The 7,847-nt window shown below is 36.8% G+C and overlaps 1 pseudogene; it reads left to right on the top strand.

The window, feature by feature from the left end:
- The first annotated feature begins 883 nt into the window (after positions 1-883).
- LOC137575131 (large subunit ribosomal RNA) lies at positions 884-5,685 on the top strand (annotated as a pseudogene).
- The last annotated feature ends 2,162 nt before the right edge of the window (positions 5,686-7,847 follow it).

Below are 7,847 nucleotides of genomic sequence, written 5' to 3'. Positions count from 1 at the left end.
AAACTATTTAGTTTGTTTGTAATAATTTTGTAAATGTAGTGTTGCGTATATGCAACATTGGACTACTGTGGAAATTTTCGAATAATAAAATTTTTTCTGTGAACAGATTCTAAAATGCGCCCAAAAGGTCTAACTCAAGCTGAGATTGTAAAATTTGCCAACTTTGATTGGGATGATTCGGCTGATGAGGAAAATGAAGAAGAAGAAGATCGAAATATGGAGGAAATTATAGAAGTAACTTTGTAAAATTTGGATAACAGAGCTGAAAATGTGGAAGTTAGATTGAGTGACCAACTTATTAGATCCGAAAATGATAGAGAATTGAACGAAAATGAATACGTTGTACAGGAGGTGATGGAACAAATTGATTTGAGGAGTTTGAATTGGAGGAGTACAAAGTTTATGGAAAACAGTTGGTTGTTGTACCGTAGAGACATAACAAATACAGACGGCGAATTGAAGCATATGCCGCTCTTAAATTTCCAATTAAATGTTGCTTCCGAGCTTTTTGAACGCAAGTCAAACTATATTTGACAAAGAATTCACCCTCATCATCACCAACTCCATTATCACCAGCTCCTTCATCACCAGCTCCGTTATCACCAGCCCCATTATCACCAGCCCCATTATCACCAGCTCCAATATCACCAGCTCAATCTACGGGCTCTGAGTCAAACCCCCCTAAAAGAGCTTATGTTGCAGACCCAGCAAAGTCCCTACGACTTGATGGTTATAATCATTGGCTGGAATGGAGAACAAGAGGAAGATGTAGAGTATGCAGATCGGGATTTCCAAGCTGTAAGTGTAGCAAATGTAATGTGCACTTGTGCTCCAATCCCCAAAAAAATTGTTTCGTGTCATATCATACATAAATATTAATAAACGGCATTTGGAAAAAAAAAAAACAATTTGACTTTAAATATATAACACAATTGCCCAATGTTGCATATACGCAACATCCTGTAGCTCTTGAACCAGGACACCAAGGACATTCAAATTTTTTTCAGTTGATATTGAGGTCAAGTCTAGCTTATCTGTCAACTCAAAAAAATTTTAGCCACGCCCAATTGAGGCCATTTACCCATAGAGGGTGCCAGGCCCGTATAACGTTAATGATTACTAGATGGTGTTTCCAAAGAGTCGTGTTGCTTGATAGTGCAGCACTAAGTGGGTGGTAAACTCCATCTAAAACTAAATATAACCATGAGACCGATAGTAAACAAGTACCGTGAGGGAAAGTTGAAAAGAACTCTGAATAGAGAGTTAAATAGTACGTGAAACTGCTTAGAGGTTAAGCCCGATGAACCTGAATATCCATTATGGAAAATTCATCATTAGAGTTGTAATATTTCAATAATATTATAATAATAGTGTGAATTTTTTTGGAAAAAATGCACACTATTATTATAATATTAAAATATTAAACAATGATGAATAAGGATAAGGACATTGTAATCTATTAACATGAACCAAATTTATCATAAAATATGACTTATAGTTTATTTAAATTATTTTGCTTGCATTTTAACATAGAATAAATGTCATTAATTTGATAAAGTGTTGATAGATTTATATGAATACAGTGCGTTAATTTTTCGGAATTATATAATAGCATGATTATCATTGATTTTCTGTGTTTATTATATGCACTTGTATGATTAACAATGCGAAAGATTCAGGATACCTTCGGGACCCGTCTTGAAACACGGACCAAGGAGTCTAACATATGTGCAAGTTATTGGGATATAAACCTAATAGCATAATTAACTTGACTAATAATGGGATTAGTTTTTTAACTATTTATAGTTAATTAACACAATCCCGGGGCGTTCTATATAGTTATGTATAATGATATTTATATTATTTATACCTCTAACTGGAACGTACCTTGAGCATATATGCTGTGACCCGAAAGATGGTGAACTATACTTGATCAGGTTGAAGTCAGGGGAAACCCTGATGGAAGACCGAAACAGTTCTGACGTGCAAATCGATTGTCAGAATTGAGTATAGGGGCGAAAGACCAATCGAACCATCTAGTAGCTGGTTCCTTCCGAAGTTTCCCTCAGGATAGCTGGTGCATTTAAATGTTATATAAAATAATCTTATCTGGTAAAGCGAATGATTAGAGGCCTTAGGGTCGAAACGATCTTAACCTATTCTCAAACTTTAAATGGGTAAGAACCTTAACTTTCTTGATATGAAGTTTAAGGTTATGATATATTGTGCCCAGTGGGCCACTTTTGGTAAGCAGAACTGGCGCTGTGGGATGAACCAAACGTAATGTTACGGTGCCCAAATTAACAACTCATACAGAAACCATGAAAGGCGTTGGTTGCTTAAAACAGCAGGACGGTGATCATGGAAGTCGAAATCCGCTAAGGAGTGTGTAACAACTCACCTGCCGAAGCAACTAGCCCTTAAAATGGATGGCGCTTAAGTTGTATACCTATACATTACCGCTAAAGTAGATGATTTATATTATTTATAATATAAATTTTGAAACTTTAGTGAGTAGGAAGGTACAATGGTGTGCTTAGAAGTGTTTGGCGTAAGCCTGCATGGAGCCGCCATTGGTACAGATCTTGGTGGTAGTAGCAAATAATCGAATGAGACCTTGGAGGACTGAAGTGGAGAAGGGTTTCGTGTGAACAGTGGTTGATCACGAGTTAGTCGGTCCTAAGTTCAAGGCGAAAGCCGAAAATTTTCAAGTTTTAAATATGTCAAATAAATTAATCTAAAGTAAAACACTTGAATAATTTTGAACGAAAGGGAATACGGTTCCAATTCCGTAACCTGTTGAGTATCCGTTTGTTATTAAATATGGGCCTCGTGCTCATCCTGGCAACAGGAACGACCATAAAGAAGCCGTCGAGAGGTATCGGAAGAGTTTTCTTTTCTGTTTTATAGCCGTACTACCATGGAAGTCTTTCGCAGAGAGATATGGTAGATGGGCTAGAAGAGCATGACATATACTGTTGTGTCGATATTTTCTCCTCGGACCTTGAAAATTTATGGTGGGGATACGCAAACTTCTCAACAGGCCGTACCAATATCCGCAGCTGGTCTCCAAGGTGAAGAGTCTCTAGTCGATAGAATAATGTAGGTAAGGGAAGTCGGCAAATTAGATCCGTAACTTCGGGATAAGGATTGGCTCTGAAGATTGAGATAGTCGGGCTTGATTGGGAAACAATAACATGGTTTATGTGCTCGTTCTGGGTAAATAGAGTTTCTATCATTTATGATAGTTATTTGTTCCCCGGATAGTTAGTTACGTAGCCAATTGTGGAACTTTCTTGCTAAAATTTTTAAGAATACTAATTAATTTTAATTAGTTCTTTTAAATTATAACGATTATCAATTAACAATCAATTCAGAACTGGCACGGACTTGGGGAATCCGACTGTCTAATTAAAACAAAGCATTGTGATGGCCCTAGCGGGTGTTGACACAATGTGATTTCTGCCCAGTGCTCTGAATGTCAAAGTGAAGAAATTCAAGTAAGCGCGGGTCAACGGCGGGAGTAACTATGACTCTCTTAAGGTAGAAATGCCCTACCCTCTAAGTCTCGTACGACGAGGGAAAGGCAGAATTGGAGAGACGGTGTCGTGCAGGATGTGATGCTCCCGAGACAACAAACCACATCTTGCAAAAATGCTATCGTACGCATGGGAGGCGGGTAGCTAGACACAACAGCGTAGTAAATGCCGTCAAGCGGGGGCTTGAAGGCAGAGGCTGCGTTGTCCATGTCGAACCAAGTCTGCATTGCGACTCGGGGTTAAATAAACCGGACCTGGTGGGAATCCGACAGAATCACATTTATGTGATTGACATCCAGGTGGTGACAGACGGACATTCCTTAGACCAAGCGCATCAGCGTAAGGTTGAAAGGTACGACAGAGCTGACATAAGATCACAACTGCGGCGATCTTTCGGAGCGACAGGTGACATCGAGTTTCACTCCGTCACACTCAACTGGAGAGGAGTCTGGAGCGGTCAGTCGGTCAAACGATTGATAGCAAAGGACCTCCTCACCGCTAATGATAGCAAAATCATTAGCGTCAGAGCAGTGAACGGCGGAGTGACGTCATTCAAATACTTCATGTATTGTGCTGGGTATACGAGAGCTAGGCGTATCATACTCTAGCTTCTTATATTTTTGCCTGCTACCTTGGCATAACACCTAAAAAGGTACAAACATCGCACATCTATAGAATTGAGGTGGTTTTAGTACGTAGGCACTGTAGAACTTAATTGTTCTGATGACACAGTGAATCGTGCATGCGAGATTTTTCCATAAAGGTTTGCTCGTATCTTTAGAAGATTTCCTTCCTTAGCGATCAAAAAAAAAAAAAAAAAAAAAAAAAAAAAATAGCCAAATGCCTCGTCATCTAATTAGTGACGCGCATGAATGGATTAACGAGATTCCTACTGTCCCTATCTACTATCTAGCGAAACCACAGCCAAGGGAACGGGCTTGGAATAATTAGCGGGGAAAGAAGACCCTTTTGAGCTTGACTCTAATCTGGCAGTGTAAGGAGACATAAGAGGTGTAGAATAAGTGGGAGATATTATTCCTTGTGTTTGATATCGCCAATGAAATACCACTACTCTTATTGTTTCCTTACTTACTTGATTAAATGGAACGTGTATCATTTCCTAGCCATTATACGGATATATTTATTATATCTTATGGTATTGGGTTTTGATGCAAGCTTCTTGATCAAAGTATCACGAGTTTGTTATATAATCGCAAACAAATTCTTTAATGAGAGATTGCATTTATGTATTTTCAATTTGAAATTTTTGGTATAACTCCAATTACTCAGGTATGATCCAATTCAAGGACATTGCCAGGTAGGGAGTTTGACTGGGGCGGTACATCTCTCAAATAATAACGGAGGTGTCCCAAGGCCAGCTCAGTGCGGACAGAAACCACACATAGAGCAAAAGGGCAAATGCTGACTTGATCTCGGTGTTCAGTACACACAGGGACAGCAAAAGCTCGGCCTATCGATCCTTTTGGTTTAAAGAGTTTTTAACAAGAGGTGTCAGAAAAGTTACCATAGGGATAACTGGCTTGTGGCGGCCAAGCGTTCATAGCGACGTCGCTTTTTGATCCTTCGATGTCGGCTCTTCCTATCATTGTGAAGCAAAATTCACCAAGCGTTGGATTGTTCACCCATGCAAGGGAACGTGAGCTGGGTTTAGACCGTCGTGAGACAGGTTAGTTTTACCCTACTAATGACAAAACGTTGTTGCGACAGCATTCCTGCGTAGTACGAGAGGAACCGCAGGTACGGACCAATGGCACAATACTTGTTCGAGCGAACAGTGGTATGACGCTACGTCCGTTGGATTATGCCTGAACGCCTCTAAGGTCGTATCCGTGCTGGACTGCAATGATAAATAAGGGGCAATTTGCATTGTATGGCTTCTAAACCATTAAAAGTTTATTTTATAAACGACAATGGATGTGATGCCAATGTTATTTGTAACATAGTAAATTGGGAGGATCTTCGATCACCTGATGCCGCGCTAGTTACTTATTAAAACATTATTTAATACAATGACAAAGCCTAGAATCAATTGTAAACGACTTTTGTAACAGGCAAGGTGTTGTAAGTGGTTGAGCAGCTGCCATACTGCGATCCACTGAAGCTTATCCTTTGCTTGATGATTCGATTTTTAAATTGCCGATGTATTTTTATTATATGGAGAGTATTTCATATAATAAGTATTATTAATTATTATAAGTATATAACTTAAAAGAACGAAAACGGCGGTTCCAACTGTGATCGTCATAATGTACCCAAATGAATCGTCATCATTTTAGTGACGCAACATATGTATTTTAAGAGATTCCTACTGTCCCTATTAAAAAGGGAAAATAAAATTATTATAAGTATATAACTTAAAAGAACGAAAACGGCGGTTCCAACTGTGATCGTCATAATGTACCCAAATGAATCGTCATCATTTTAGTGACGCAACATATGTATTTTAAGAGATTCCTACTGTCCCTATTACAAAGGGAAAATAAAATTATTATAAGTATATAACTTAAAAGAACGAAAACGGCGGTTCCAACTGTGATCGTCATAATGTACCCAAATGAATCGTCATCATTTTAGTGACGCAACATATGTATTTTAAGAGATTCCTACTGTCCCTATTAAAAAGGGAAAATAAAATTATTATAAGTATATAACTTAAAAGAACGAAAACGGCGGTTCCAACTGTGATCGTCATAATGTACCCAAATGAATCGTCATCATTTTAGTGACGCAACATATGTATTTTAAGAGATTCCTACTGTCCCTATTACAAAGGGAAAATATAATTATTATAAGTATATAACTTAAAAGAACGAAAACGGCGGTTCCAACTGTGATCGTCATAATGTACCCAAATGAATCGTCATCATTTTAGTGACGCAACATATGTATTTTAAGAGATTCCTACTGTCCCTATTAAAAAGGGAAAATAAAATTATTATAAGTATATAACTTAAAAGAACGAAAACGGCGGTTCCAACTGTGATCGTCATAATGTACCCAAATGAATCGTCATCATTTTAGTGACGCAACATATGTATTTTAAGAGATTCCTACTGTCCCTATTACAAAGGGAAAATAAAATTATTATAAGTATATAACTTAAAAGAACGAAAACGGCGGTTCCAACTGTGATCGTCATAATGTACCCAAATGAATCGTCATCATTTTAGTGACGCAACATATGTATTTTAAGAGATTCCTACTGTCCCTATTACAAAGGGAAAATAAAATTATTATAAGTATATAACTTAAAAGAACGAAAACGGCGGTTCCAACTGTGATCGTCATAATGTACCCAAATGAATCGTCATCATTTTAGTGACGCAACATATGTATTTTAAGAGATTCCTACTGTCCCTATTACAAAGGGAAAATATAAATTATTATAAGTATATAACTTAAAAGAACGAAAACGGCGGTTCCAACTGTGATCGTCATAATGTACCCAAATGAATCGTCATCATTTTAGTGACGCAACATATGTATTTTAAGAGATTCCTACTGTCCCTATTAAAAAGGGAAAATAAAATTATTATAAGTATATAACTTAAAAGAACGAAAACGGCGGTTCCAACTGTGATCGTCATAATGTACCCAAATGAATCGTCATCATTTTAGTGACGCAACATATGTATTTTAAGAGATTCCTACTGTCCCTATTACAAAGGGAAAATAAAATTATTATAAGTATATAACTTAAAAGAACAAAAAGGCGGTTCCAACTGGATCGTCATAATGTACCCAAATGAATCATCATTTTAGTGACACAACATATGTATTTTAAGAGATTCCTACTGTCCCTATTACAAAGGAAAAAAAAATTATTATAAATATATAACTTTAAAAGAACGAAAATGGCGGTTTCAACTGTGATCGTCATAATGTAGCCAAATGAACGTAATCTATTTTTAGTGATGCAATAAAATATGGATTACAAATTCTTCCGTATTTATTATCTCCTCATTATATTGAAAAAAAATTGGGAACATCCATATATGGGATATGCATATTGTATGAATATCTCATATCATATGAAAAAATATCATAACGTATGGGATTTATTTATTATCCCATTTATATGAAAAAAATTGTACTCACTATTAAAAATATTAATTTTGCCCATTTATCATATGGGAACATCCATATCATATGGGATATGCATTTTGTATAAATATCTCATATCATATGAAAAAATATCATAACGTATGGGTTTATTTATTATCCATTTAAAATTATACTCAAATTAAAATATCAATAACATATGGGAACATCCCAATATCATATGGG

Source organism: Drosophila tropicalis, unplaced genomic scaffold, assembly GCF_018151085.1.
Source record: "Drosophila tropicalis isolate 14030-0801.00 unplaced genomic scaffold, ASM1815108v1 contig_1180, whole genome shotgun sequence".
NCBI classification, from domain to species: domain Eukaryota; kingdom Metazoa; phylum Arthropoda; class Insecta; order Diptera; family Drosophilidae; genus Drosophila; species Drosophila tropicalis.
This window is presented reverse-complemented; position numbering and strand designations above follow the sequence as displayed.